Source organism: Neopelma chrysocephalum, unplaced genomic scaffold (genome assembly GCF_003984885.1).
Source record: "Neopelma chrysocephalum unplaced genomic scaffold, ASM398488v2 Primary Assembly neopelma1_116, whole genome shotgun sequence".
NCBI lineage: Eukaryota > Metazoa > Chordata > Aves > Passeriformes > Pipridae > Neopelma > Neopelma chrysocephalum.
Window position 1 is genome coordinate 2829026 of NW_020897778.1, and position 14315 is coordinate 2843340.

Sequence of the window (14315 nt, forward strand, 5' to 3'; positions counted from 1 at the left end):
GTTGATGGACAGTTGGACTTGTTGAGGGTGAAATCAATTAAAGTGCATCAAATCCAGAGTTCATGCTTTTTCAAAGTGACAAATATGTGCTGGAAACTGAGAAAGATGAGGGGAAAATAATGTCTTTGACCTCCCGGAGACCGGCTGTTCCTTCCGTCAGAGGAGCCAGAAGTGAAGTGAGATGCGTTCATGATAAATTGTAACAGCCAGGCAGCCACCTTAAAAAAGAACGAGGTGAAAAGGTTACAGAAGGGACCCAAAATGCGAAGAATTCAACCAAACATCAAGATAAATCAACTCAGGCCCTTGTGTGTGCATACCCAGCCTTCACAGAGCTGCTGTGGCTCAGCTCAGCTTGTGTAGCCTTGCTTGAAGTGTAAGAGACACACACACACACACACATCTTGTTTACAAAAGCTCTGGAAAACACCCTTACAAAGGGCTGGCTCACCTCAGCCTTCCCTGGGGAAGGGATGCAGTGGCCACCCCATGTGCCATCCTGTTTTGGAGTCTGTTAGACAATTAGAACATTTCTTTGAGGCACACAAATACCCCTGACAATCCTGTGTTCAGCTAAATTCAGCTTTCCAAGAGCTGGACACCTCTCTCCCAACAAAGCAAACAATAAAATATTCACACTTCTGAAAGCTTCAGAGTCTTGCTATCTCTTATTTTCTCTTGCACTTTGAATTTCCTGGTTTTGAGATTCAAAGTAGGGTATAAATATTTGTCTGGGTGCTTCCACCAACACGGCAACTTTGGATCCTTTCCCTCACTAACAACCAGAAATTATTAACCCTGATGATGTCTTTCATGCAGAATAGTTGAATGCAAAAGGTAAAACATTTTAAAGGATCAATAGACATATATCTCCTAATAAAATCTTTGAAACATCCCTTTAAAGATTGCACCCTGCTGGGAAAACATATTTTCCGTCCAAGAAAATATCTCAATCCAGGTGAAACGAAACTCAGTATTAAAAAATGATGCAATTCCTGTGGCAGTGGTGTTTTCCACATAAGGCAAGACTTCACAAAATCATTTTGGCCAAAATTCTCCTCCTGTCCCAATGCTAGCAAAAAAAAAAAAGCTTCCCCAGTGCTGCATCCAATGGTTTATGTGAGCTGTAACAAGCCAAAGCAGGATTTTAGAGAATATTTACTGCACATTTGGGCACTTTGGCAGGGTACACCCCATACACCTCCCACTCAGATGCTCACACTGACTACAAACTGAGCCCTCATTGAGCCCACTGAGTGTCCAAACATTGGGTGTTTGTGACACAGGGTCCTCCTTAAATTATTAATACCTAGCAATGGACGTTACCCCAAGATCTTCGAGCAAGAGCTGGCCAAACTTTTCTTCCTACTTCCAACAGCAGGCTGACCTTTGAAGAGGTCACTGAAGAAATCATGTTTTCTCTCCTTTCCTGTCACTGGAGGGACTGTAGGAGGTAGATTGCACCAGGAATGTGAAGTTAAGCCTGCTCACACTGCTGCCTGCTGTGCAGAGAGTCGCCTTAGGGTAGCCCTAAGCACGGGAGCTATAGGAGATTCCCAACTGCAGCGCAGAATTCCTCATGCCTGGGCTCCCAGCTGGCACTGAGAGCTTACTGTGGCAAATGCCTGCACTGGAGGAACGAGGTTTGCCTCCGTGTTGCTGTGAGGAAGCTCAGCTATCAAGTCCTGGCTGGCATCCTCACAGCCCTGCCTTCAGAAAGCACTGGTGAGCATCTTGCCAGCTCCTCCTGACACACATGCCCACCCCGCTGTTGTTGCATTTTTCTTCATGACAACCTTCCCTGGATGGTCCCTTCCCCGAAACAGCACGATTCTCTCAGGGAGACACGAGTTCACATCAACAAATCCTTCCCGACACTGCCCCGAAGCACTTTCGCTATGATCGGCTATTCAGAGTGATGGGACACACTAGTTAGATCTCTCTGTGTGTTTATCAATCCCTTCTCAGCCATTTTCCTCTGTAAATCCGTCAAATCTTTTTCTTCAAGCTCTGTGGGAACAGTTAGGAGCTATCTCCTCAGAGGTGCCTGCCCTGCCACTTGGATTTCATCCCGCTCACGGAGAAGTTGGATGTCAGCAGTGAGAGGACTGGCCAGCACAGCACAGACACAGCAGCGCTGCTGCCAGTACCCTTGGAGCCACAGGATCCACATGAGAGACCCTTATAAAGTCCCCTGTCCCTATGTAGGGGGCAAAGGAGGAGTCCTCTTCACCTGGGACAGAGAAGGAAGAAGGGGAAAAGCCCAGAGATGAGTGAGTGAAAAGTCTGTAAAACCTCAACGCAGACACAACTTGTTCTGAGCTGAGCCAGGGCAGGAATCCAGCTGCTCCACAGGAACTCAGGACCTTACAGGATTTAAGGACACAGGACTTGAAAGTGTATTGGACTCGAGACGTATATTATCTATCCCTATCCAAATATTACATATCCCTATCCAAATATTAAACATCCACTACAACCCTGTGATGAACGTCACTCAAGTCACACGCTGCCACCGATAGCTTTGAACCTTACAAATTTCCTTTTATCCTTCCAGGCAATTCGAGCCTGACAAACCACACATCTTCCCTTTTAAATGGGGAACATTGGCCAGTCTGTTTGCCTTACACTGATGCTTGTAACCCTCGTGGATGGCAGCGACTTGCCAGCCAGCCTGAATCTGCACAGATGCTGTCCTGTGGAGCTACACTTCTGCAGCTTACATGCAGTTTGACTGTGCAGATCTAGGTCAGCACCCTGACAAACATCAAAGGAGAAGGCTTATCTCTCCTTTCACACTTGTCATCGGCCAGGCTGGTTATCAGCCCCATTTTGCAGTCAGGGGAATGAAGCACAAAGCAGTGAAGTGACTCGGCTGAGGCCACTTTGCAGGCCAGTGCCTGGTTTGGGAATAAAGCTCCAGGTCCTCCACACCACCAACCAGGTGACACCATGTTCATAAGGCTAAATTGTGAAACGGGGAAGATAAACTTGTGGAGGGTTGACAAAACCTGTGGGTATCACCACCAGCTACATTTGCTCACTCATCTACCTGAGGAGTTTAGCAGAGTTCCAGGTGGCACGTACAGCATTCCCACTAGGGACAGACCAAAACTTTGGACAATCCCCAGTCTCCCAACGAGCCACCTATTCCAAAGGAGAGCTACAAGGGTGGTGAAGGGTCTAGAGGGAAAGCCATACAAAGAATGGCTGAAGTCACTTGGTTTGCTCACCCTCTAGGAGACTGAGGGCAGAGCTCATCGGGGGCTGCAGCACCAACCTCTGCTCTGTGTGAGCAGGGACAGCACCCAGGGAACAGCTGGAGCTGTGTCAGGGCAGGGTCAAGTTGGATCTCAGGGAAAGGTTCTTCCCCCAGAGGGTGGTTGGGCACTGCCCAGGCTCCCCAGGGCAGTGGGCACAGCCCCAAGGCTGCCAGAGCTCCAGGAGGGTTTGGACAACACTCCAAGGGACAGGGTGGGATTGTTGGGGTGTCTGTGCATCCAGGAGCTGGAACAATGATCCTTGTGGGTCCTTCCAGCTCAGAATATTCTGTTCCTTGCTTGCTCATCAGCCAGAATAAGCACTCAGGGTTTGGGATCCTCCCCTTTAAGCCCTGCAGAGTGGGGCAGGAATCTCCCAGGACCACCCTTCGAGCTCTATTTCATCAGACACGCGGGATGTAAGCAGAGAGACAAACATGAGGTTATATATATATATATATATGAAACCAACAGAACATTTTACATCCAAAAAAAGGGGTTCTGTCACTATGATTGAATAGTTTCTGCTCCTGCCTCTGATGTCTCCTGTCAGAAGGGGCAGATGAGAACAGACCACGTGGCAGAAACAGCTTCACTAAAATGACTCTGGTAACAAGCAACCAGACAGCTCCGTATCCAACACATCCACAAGGAAAATAAAAGGCTCCAAGAGCCAGAGAGAGCAACTGTCACTCTTCTAGGATTGAATTTGTTTCTTTGTCCAAAAATAGTTGCCATCTGAACATCAACATTTTTAATATTTTAGTTTTGGTTGACTTCCCCTAAATTGCTTTCATTCATTTCATGAAATCTGCCATCTGTGAAGCTTTTCAGTTATTTTTTTTCCATCTCCTCTAAATTCTTTTTCCATTTTTTGTGAACTTAAAAGTAATTTGGTGCTGAAACATTTTTGGTGAGTTTGGAAAGGAGATGAAGCCTTTACTTTTTTTAAAGGAAGAAAATACAGGAATATTTTTTAAGCTACTGTTATAAAACTGTTTTATTTTTTTTTAAAGGAAAAACATCAGTAAAACCTGACTAACCAAAAGCACCACTTTGCTGATCCTTGACATTTGGCTTCACCACAAGCGCTGCCACAAAAAGCCAGGCTGCAGCTCTGGGATTCAGGCCATGTAAATGGTAAAGTTTTGTTTTTAGAGGGTTGAAAGGAAAAAAATCCCACAACCAACCGTTTTCCTCATTAAAGGACTTCCCCTAGAGAAGGGATAGAGCAGGGACACTGTTCAGGATCCAGTGTCAGCACATTAACACACACCACGTGCTCCATGCAGGGGATGTGAACCACCAGGGCTGAGTTTATCTGGTCCCTGATGGTTTCCAGCCCAGAGTCCCCACGTTCCCCCAGAAGCTGCTTGGTGTGTTCACCAAGCAGGACCAAGTCATCCCTCTCCTGCATGGCCTGAAGGAGGCTCTTGCCAGCACACCTCAAGAACTGGCTGCAGAAGTCACTGCATTGCTCCAGACTCAAAGGGGTTTAGGACTTTCTAAGACACCCTTAAGTGTTTGTTTCCCTCACCCAGTGCAACTCCCACCTCATGCTTTGCTTCAGCACAGAGCAGTGATTTGCACTGGGATGGGAGCCGTGCCAGGATGCCTTCCTAATCCTGACACTGTGCAAGGCCAGGCTGGACAGGGCTCTGAAGCAACCTGGGCTAGTGGAAGGTGTCTCTGCCTGTGGCAGAGGGTGGAATTAAATGGTCTTTGAGGTCCCTTCCAACCCAAACCATCCTGTGATTCTCTGACACTGAACTGTGCTGCTGATACAACACTGTTCATGTGACTTGTGTTGCCTCTGTTGCCTTTCAGGCCCAGGCTGGCCAGAAGATCACATCACATCACATCCTCATCCATGACCTTGCCCCTTCCACTGCAAGGAGTAGCTTGAGCACAGCATTCATGGTTGAAGGACCTGGAGATCACTGTGTCCTCAGCCCAACACACAGAACACACTTTCATCCCACGTACTGTACAGAAGGATCTGCTCCAGCCCCCCCTGGAAACCCCAAAATGCAATGTTTGCTGTGGATACCAGGACCTGATCCTAATCCATGACCCCAAAGCAACACAGAGGAATAGGTGACAGACTTTACCATGGGATTGTCTTTCCTGACCCGCCAGCCTTGTGTGCTGGTAAGTGAAATCCATCACCAAATGAAACAAGGCCATTTCCTCCAAACATAAATCCCAGAATTACTGGTGGGGAAGGGAATTCAGTCCAAGTGCTGTAACACTGTGCCACGCACGTAATTCAGCCGGTGTCACTCCCAGCTCTCCAACCTTTGGAAAGCCTGACTCGTGTAGATTTGTGAAGGACCCGAAGCTTTGGCCCCAGCCTCCTCCCCTCTGGTACAACTTCCTACACCAACCCTGTGGGACATTAAATCTTCCACTTGCCATTTTCTCCTAGGCAGAGAGGATATGAATTTCATAACTCCTCAGCTGAGCTGCCACCAGGAGCCATGAAATACGACAGGAAACCCCCGGCATGGGCCGGTGAGTGCTCCGTGCACAGCCACAGGAGCTGCAGGACTGGCCAAGCCATTAGAGCAGCACGTGGTGCAGGGTCCACAGGGGTGTGCAAGGAAGGGCACACTGACACTTGATCAAACCAGGGAAGGATGAAATCACAGCAGGACAGAGCCAGCGCCCGCGCCAAGGTTGGTCATGCACAAAAAATCCTGTGCTTAGCAAGGAGTTACCCTTTACATCCGTCTGACTTGGGGGGTTAAGGGGGTACTGGGCTGACAGAAGGGTTGGGGAAGGAAAACAAACCCTTAATTCATGCATTTAACAGCTTCAGGAGTAAACCACTGTATAATTCCCACTTGAAATTGTGCCTCTCTGTAGTAACCAAGGCGGTGGGAGAACTGGTGATGGCCCAGGAGTGAGTGAGGCTGGAGCACTCCTGCCTCCCTCACCCAGAACTCTGCCAATGCAGATGTTTTTCCAGCACCTCACGGGTCACAAAGCCCAGCATGGATCACAAAAGCAATGAAATGCTTCCAATGAAAACAACCTGGCTGTGGAACAGCCTTCCAGAGGAGACTAGAGCACAGCAACCCAGCACCTCACCTGTGTCCTGAGGTCACACTGCAAGGCTTTGCTCCTCCTGAAGACTTTCATTATCAGCAGGAAGTTTATACAGATGCTTCTACCCCAAAGGACTGCATTAACCCCCTCCTTTCATATATTTAACATCAATTAAAATAAAAAAAACCCAAAGAACTTTAAACACTTTTAATGAGCTGAACCAGTATCATACTTCCCCTCACCACAGTTTTTACTCCCCAAAATAAGAGTTGAATAGATTAAAAAAATCCCAGAAGGAACCAACACTGCTGTCAGACAGTACACTGGGGTCTTGAGCAACCTGGTTTATTGGGTGGCAACCCTGACCATGGCAGGGGGGTTGGAACTGGATAAACTTTGAGGTCCCTTCCAACCCAGGTCATTCACAGAATCTGTGATTTCTATGATTCCATGACTTCTGCAGATCATCTAACATCCAAAGATGGACAGTAGAGAACAGTGTTTCCCCTACACAGGTGGAAACCAAGAAGAGGAGGAGACACTTTGCAGGGGTTGCAGAGTTTATACCACAAAGACCACTGCTGTGGCCTCCTAGATTTCAGCTACCCAAGGCTGCAACTGGAACAATCAATAGCTGGGGGAGCCCCTTAGTGCTTATGAAGAAACCTGGGTCATGCAGAAGGGAGAAACCAGTGTGAGTGTTCATGATAGACTGTAAAACAACTGCTGCAAATCACCTAGAAAGGCACTGGTAACACAGGCACAGTTTTCTCTTACAAAACAAGGTTCACCTGCACCAAAGATGCTCTGTAGCACTACAGCAATCCCCACAAAACACAAAGATTTCATTCAATAACCCATCTCTAAAGCTTCTGGCTGCACCAATAACAGTAACATTTCTATTGTCACAAAGTTCTTAGCACTAAAACCGATATGTAAAGAGAAAGAAGTAGAAAAAGAGAGCGAGGTAGTCTGGTTGTTCACTGTACCACAACCTTTAGTCCAGTTTCTGTTATTCAGCCAGTCTGAGCAGAACCACACCCAGCCCTCCACCTGAGCATGGTTTTGTGAACTACCAAAACAATCTCACCACTTAAAAGCAATCTTTGAGAATTCAAGTCTAACATACAAGAATTTTTATATCTGGCCTCCCTTCAGCCAAGAAAACACTTCCCCACTTTCCACATTGGTCCAGAAAACCAACCAAGCAGCCAAGTTCAGTACAACAAAAATAAAAGCTCAACATAGACAAAGCAGCTCCTCAGGCACCTTCTCTTCAGCCATGCTCCAACCAGAGGCAGGTGAGCATCTTTCAGTGCTTACAAGCTCCCAACCTTCAACATTCCTCTGAAGACAAGTTTCTCCAAAGAGCCAGTTGGCTCTAAAGGCATCTCCTGCCCATTCCAACCAGGGAACACCAACACCTTCCCAAGGCAGGCCCCATTCTGCAGTCCTGCTGCCCACTACACATGTTTCTTCTACCAATGTCTGCACACCATATTCCCAAACACATGAAAAGTTTGCTTACTCACAGTTAGGAGCAGGTAGTGCCTTTCCTCCAACCTCCTCCAGTTGCTCCTGTTGGGTCCTTTGCAGCAGAGGCAGCTCTGAAGCAGCAGTTCATTTCAGCCACTGTGTCAGCAGATTGCAGCACAAGTCACCTCACCCCACAGTGGGTTTTCCTCATGGCACAGTAAAGACTTTTCTCATCCTTTAAGGAGACTCCACAGTCACTTGCCATGGTACACATACAACAAAGAGTTTGCTTTTCAGTTATCATCACTTTTGGCTTCTTTTCATCTTCTCCAAACAGCACAGTCACCAGGTAACACACCCCAGTCACAGAATTACGGGGTTTAAATCCCATATATCACTACTGAACTTGAATCCTCCATGTGAGCCACAAAGGGAAGAGCCCAAGGTGGACTCAGGCTGGCAAAAGAGAGGCACATTGAGGGGACTGAGCTTAAATACAGCTCCTGGACCAATGAGCAGAGGCTGTGAGATGGGCCCAGGTGAGGCTGCTCAGGGCAATAACACCCCATGGATGAACTCAGGCCCTGCCAATTTGTAATCAATTACTGCTGAGAGAAAACACCTGGATGGATGTGCCCAGGGAAATTTTAGGTAGAGAAAGGTCTAGATTTTTGTGAGGTGATTTAACTCTTGGAAGACTGGAGTAAAAGACATGGATCACCTGTCACTCAGAAGCCATGTTAGGTGCTGTCTTCCCAAAGCCCAGGCTCCTGATTAGCCCTCAGGAGGTCAAGCCTGGTAACCAGGATGAGTTTAAATTTGGTGAATCCTATGAACTGGCACAGCTGCAGAGGATGTGACACAATTTTGCCCCTGAAATACCCTGTCTGCTTGTCCTTATAGTCAAAATGCCCTTTGCAGAGGCAAAATGGACTCAAACGGGGTCTGGCCAAACCACCTGACAAACAGCACTTGTGTGAAACCCTCCTAGAGCACAGTGTAAGACCAAAGGGGAGCCAAGCCCCGAGGACAAGGAGCACAAGAGGCAGGGATTCATGCTCCTCATCAGGGTGACAGCCATTCAAACCCACCCCCAAAGGCTCAACCTGGCTGGGACACCACAGCCCACTTGGGCTGCAACCTCTCTTTTTTCACTTGCTGTTTGCTTCCTCTCAAGTTCAGGAGATGAGTTAAACACATGAGGAAAAGGAATCACCTTTTTACAATAAGCTTTCCCTTTCCTATGTACCCTATGTATCCTTTTTCCTCATCACAGAAACACAGAATGGTTTGGGTTGGAAGGGACCTTAAAAGACCATCCAGCTCCAGCCCCCTGCTCCCTGCAGGCAGCTCCTTGGCACTTTGTACTCCTTGTTTTCCCTTCCAAGCCACCAGCAGCATCCTCCCCCCCGCCCTCCTGCCTGCTGTGGCAGCATTTCTGCCCCAAGAAGATAATAAATACATCAGGCCTGTCAAAGCCACGTTGTTTTGGCTGGAAAGAGGTGCCCCCCTGCTGGGTGAGATTACTTCCCACCGGGATGGATGGCTTTCCCCTTACTGACAGCTCTCCAACAGGGAGTAATCGGTGTCCAGCCGGGAGGAGCAGGCAGCCAACATGGCTAAATGGCACTTAGGAGTGATGAGGGCAAGGAGGAGGGAAAGGAGCTTAGCCCTGCTCACACACAGCCCTCCTCTGCTGCATGGGGTGCTGACAAGGACACAACGGGGATCTCCTGGCTGGGATTTCCCAGGCAGGGGGGTGGCAATGAGAAATGGGAAGCTAATATTCCTGCTTGAGACTCAGGGCAAGTGTCAGCCTTAATCCTACCCGAGCCTGACACCTGGAACCAGTAGCTCCCAGTGCCTAAATGTATTAGTGAATAGGAAATTTAGGAAGATATGAAAAAGGACAGAGCAAACCTCTCTCTTTGCTTGTGGGTACAGGTGTTTTCCATAGGCCAGGCCCTTTACACCCCACAAAGCAGCTCATCCTGAGCTGCACGCTTGGCACACGACAGATTTTGGGACAAGAGCTAGCAGGGAAGTGGATTTCCCGTGGAAAAAAATTGTAAAGAAAAGGTTTGGCCTGTTTGCCTTTCACAAACGTCCCAGATGTTCCGTGGTCTCTGAGACATCCAGGTAAACTGAGGAGCAGCTGTTCCACCTCCAGGTCATCACCTCGCCTTGGGAACCTGCCACCGTGGTGCTGGGGGTTTGGGTCATGCCAGCTGAATGGGCTTTGTTTTCTTGGCTTTTTGAATTAGAGAAATAGAAAAGAGTAAAAGGAGCATTAAAGAACTAGAAAAGAGTAAAATGAGCGTTGAAACGCCGTGAGGAGACTAAGCAGGATTACAGTGAGTCATCCCGAGTTTCTCCACCTCTACACCGGCCTCTTCAAAGACACTTAAGGGAATCAATTGCCCGTATCCCACTAAAATCCTCTCTGTCTGTGGTTTGTGAAGCTTTAAGCCCCTTTCCCACCCCCACAACCTCCATCCCTCACCTCTGAAGTCTCTCCAGTCCATTATTCTGGGGGCTGCTTTGTGAACAATGTGTTCACTTTCCGTACGGCCTAATGAAGATGTTCCTGGCCCTGAATATGAGATCTGCTGCACACTTAATGGAAAAAAATAGCTATTCTTATCATTGGTGGGTCAGATGAGTTTCTTGGCAGTGAGGGTGGTGCAGTTATGTGGACAATCAAACAAGCCAGAGATTATTGCCAATGCATTTTTGAGGAAATCAGTGCTGTTTAAACTCTAATCACAACAAGACCTCGTTTAAAAGCATAAAAGCTTTCACTCAGCAGACCTATCTTTTTTTTTTTTAATAGCTAGACAATTAAATAAATCTCCTGACACTTAACCATCATTTACCCAACAGTCAGAAAATGGATTCAATGCCTTTGCATTAGTTAGATGACGATATAAAAGCAAAAACTGAACAAGTACAAGCAGGTGAAGGACGGTCTGTGAGGAGTTTGTGCTGCACTCAAGGATAGCAGGGTATCTTCTGAGGAGGGCAGGGGGATTTTTTTTGTCTTCAAGACACCAAGATAGCTTTTGGCCTTATTATGTTTCACAGATTTTGACATTCTTGGGAAAACAAGGTAGTTGTTCCCCCTTTTACAGGCTGGAAACTGAAGTACAGCAGTGATGATGCTGCCCTGAAATTCTGTGTCTGAACCAGGAACTGAGTGGGGATGGGATGAATTGTTCAAAAAGTGACATTCTTACTCTTAACTCTCATCCAATCTTTATTTTACGGGCATTTCCATTAAAACTGGTCCCTGGAAAATTCAGAGCAAGTGTGGATTAAAGCTCAACAGGGGAAAAAAACCTCTTGGTTCTAGTGCATTTTTGTTGGCATCTTAGGAAAGACTGCATTGTCTTAAAACACAGCCCCTCAAATTAACACTGAAGTAAGTGGCATTGACCCTGCACTGGTATGAACATCAGCTCCTGGCAGATCAGAGACCTTTTATTATCCCTGATCCCAGCTGCACTCCTAATTCCCAGCTCTAGCACTTCTCCCTCATTAGGTTCCTCAAGTGAAGAGCATGTTGTGATGCCATTATTCAGAAGCTGATGCTAAATAACTCCTAAATTTATTGCCTCCTGCCAGCTGTCAGCTACCAGCAACTGTAATGGGAGTGTCTTTCTCCTTTTCAGGTAGCAACTGCAATGATAGAAAATTCATGTCTTCCAAGCAGCCTTTGAGTTTGAGATGTACTATTATATATTCATTACCCCATGCTGAATTTCACTGTCCAATTTATGATCTGCTGTTCAGAAATAAAATACAAAATGGAAAGGAAAGCAATTGATCCAGTCTCAGTCCAGGCCCTAAATAACTGACAACTATATAGACAGTTAATTGTTTCCTGATCTCTGCTTGCTCAATTTTTAAAGAGTTCCCACAGATAAATTTTACAGAGATGGATCTTTGGTTTTAGCCCCCCCTCCCAGGCCTCATTTCGGCTCCGCTTCATGAAGGTGTTTACGATGGGGTGGAAAGAGTTAAAACCTGCTCTTCCACTCCTCCCTCTTTATCGTTTTAATTGGCTGTTCTGATGACCTGACCACCTCTTTGATTCGCATCAAACGCCGGCCGTGAGGAGGGAGCACGTCAGTCTGCTGAGCAAGGGTCACCCTGCTTGTCAATAGGCCATCCATCAGCCCTGCCAGCAGGATGGATCCAGTCCAGACCAACGGCCCCAGATGGAAAGGGAGCAGCCTCCCTGGATGGAGGTGACCCACTGTGTGCTGGGTGCCCCGACAGCTCCCGGAGGGGTCACCGGCCCCGGGGCCGGCGGGAGGCAACTTCAAACTTCAAACTGGGGAAAGGCACCCGTGAGCAAACAGCAAAACCCCAAAACCAACACAAAAAACCCCCCTCTTGGCGAACCCAGTGGCGGCTCCAAGTCAAAGGTGAGGGAGGTGAGAGAGGTGGGAGTCAACAAGGGGGACAGTGGGAGGTGCCCTTAAAGGGTGAAATCACACATGTCTCTACCAGCAACACCTACACAACTAATAGTAACTACAGAACTAGTGGTACCTACACTTCTGTGCATCCCCACGGGGGAAGAGTGACTCCACCACAAATGAACATCACTGGCACAAACATGCTTTCCACAAGGAAGTGAATTAGGGAGCAGATTTATGGTAACACCAGACATAATTCCTTTCTGAGATTTTTGGGGACTTCATCATGGAGCTGTAAGACCCTCTGATTTTCACAGAATCATTCATGTTGGAAAAGAACTCCAAGATCAGTGAGTGCCACCTGTGCCCACCTTGTCCCCCAGCCCAGAGCACTGAGTGCCACGTCCAGTCCTTCCTTGGACACCTCCAGGGGTGGGGACTCCACCACCTCCCTGGGCAGCCCCTTCCAATGCCTGATCACCTTTTCCATGAACAAGGTCTTCCTGATGTCCAGTCTAAACCTCCCCTGGCACAACCTGAGGCTGTTTCCTCTTGTCCTGTTGCTGGTTGCTTGGGAGAGGAGCCCGATATCCCCCCAGCTCCCCCCTCCTGTCAGGGAGTTGCAGAGGGCAAGAAGGTCCCCCCTGAGCCTCCTTTTCTCCAGGCTGAGCCCCCCCCCAGCTCCCTCAGCTGCTCTTCATATGACTTACACCATTGTGCACATCCATTATATGCATTATACGTTCACTGGCTGAAGTCCCTCAGTGTCACACACCCCCCTCACCACAAACTCACACACGTGTGCACATCACACGTACGCCCCCAAAGTCCAGTCCCCATTTCCCTGCTGCTTTGAAGACAAGGCAAGTGCTTCCTAAACTGTCCAGGCCAACTGCCCTGGGGGCCGTGTGCTGGTTTCACACCCTCTGGCCTTGCCCCTGCCCTCGGCTGCACCTCCTCGTGTCGCCGCTCACGTCTCGGGGCTCAGAGGCTGCTGTGCTGCAAATATTTGCAGGCTCTGGGGGGGAGGAACGCGGTGCACTGGCCTCCAGTATTTATTCTGGAATGGCAAACAACATGGAAAGCAAAGAAGAGAAAAAGGCAGATAAGATAAAAGTGTGTTACCGGGTCTAACAACATAAAATCAACAAAGACCGCAGGAAAAAAAGTTACCTACAAAGACCAACAAATGCAGCAGTGAGGGATCCTGACAGAGGAGCCCTTCTGCAGGCTGGATCACCCAGAACACTGGTGAGACACAGCTGTTGGTCTCTTGGAATGCCCAATATCAAGTCATTGGAGATCTCTCTCTGTGTCTCAAGGCAATTTGCATTAAAAGATGTTTTTGTGGTCTTTGTCCTGCCCACATCATGAACCTCTAAGTGCAACCAGCACCTCCAAAATACATAACAGAGCCAAAGACTTCCCCACACGTTGTAAGGCTCTTCCAGAACAAGCCATAAGCTGATGTCTGACTGAAGATGGCATGAAATGCTGCAGCAGTTAACTTCCAGTATGTTGTGGGACTGGATATTTCTTCCAGAAGAGAGATTCGCCCAGCTGTGAAGGTTTCCTCTGTCACTTCAGAAACAGCCACATTAGCTGAAGCTTTAATTCCTGCATGTGGTTAATTTATAAAGTGAAACAAAATGTACTTGTTAGACAAACTGCATAATGATGAATCCAGAGGGGAAAAAATAGAAAGGAGGTACTAGGAGAACCACATGTGAAAACCACATGGAAGGGTGTTCCACCAGCTTGGAACCAGATGGAAGAAAACATTGTCCCTGGACACTGTACAGAGTCCTACTGATAACACATGATAAATCATTCACTGAGTGTAAGCAGGAGAGTGAACATCACCACAGGCCAAGCTGTGCAGGGACAACAGGACCATGAGCTGGAGGACATTAGATAAAAGGACAGCATGAAAAGCTCAGATGTTACCCCCTCGTGTAGAGCTAATCTGTTATCGGTGGGGATGGCCAGAAGAGCTGCAGAAAGGAACAAAAGCAGAGCAGCAGGGGTGGAATGCACTGAAGGAAACCACAACACAGCCAAGTCTGCAATAATGAGAGGCTGAACAGGGATATGGGAGAACTGT

General features: G+C 47.8%; 1 long non-coding RNA gene across 1 annotated transcript in view; it reads right to left on the reverse strand.

Annotated features, from left to right (window-relative positions):
• Positions 1-13737: 13737 nt before the first annotated feature.
• LOC113974081 overlaps positions 13738-14315 on the reverse strand; it is a 29550-nt gene continuing 28972 nt past the window's right edge. The window contains exon 10 of the long non-coding RNA XR_003536440.1: positions 13738-13828. This is a non-coding gene — a long non-coding RNA (uncharacterized LOC113974081). The remainder of the gene's footprint in view (positions 13829-14315) is intronic.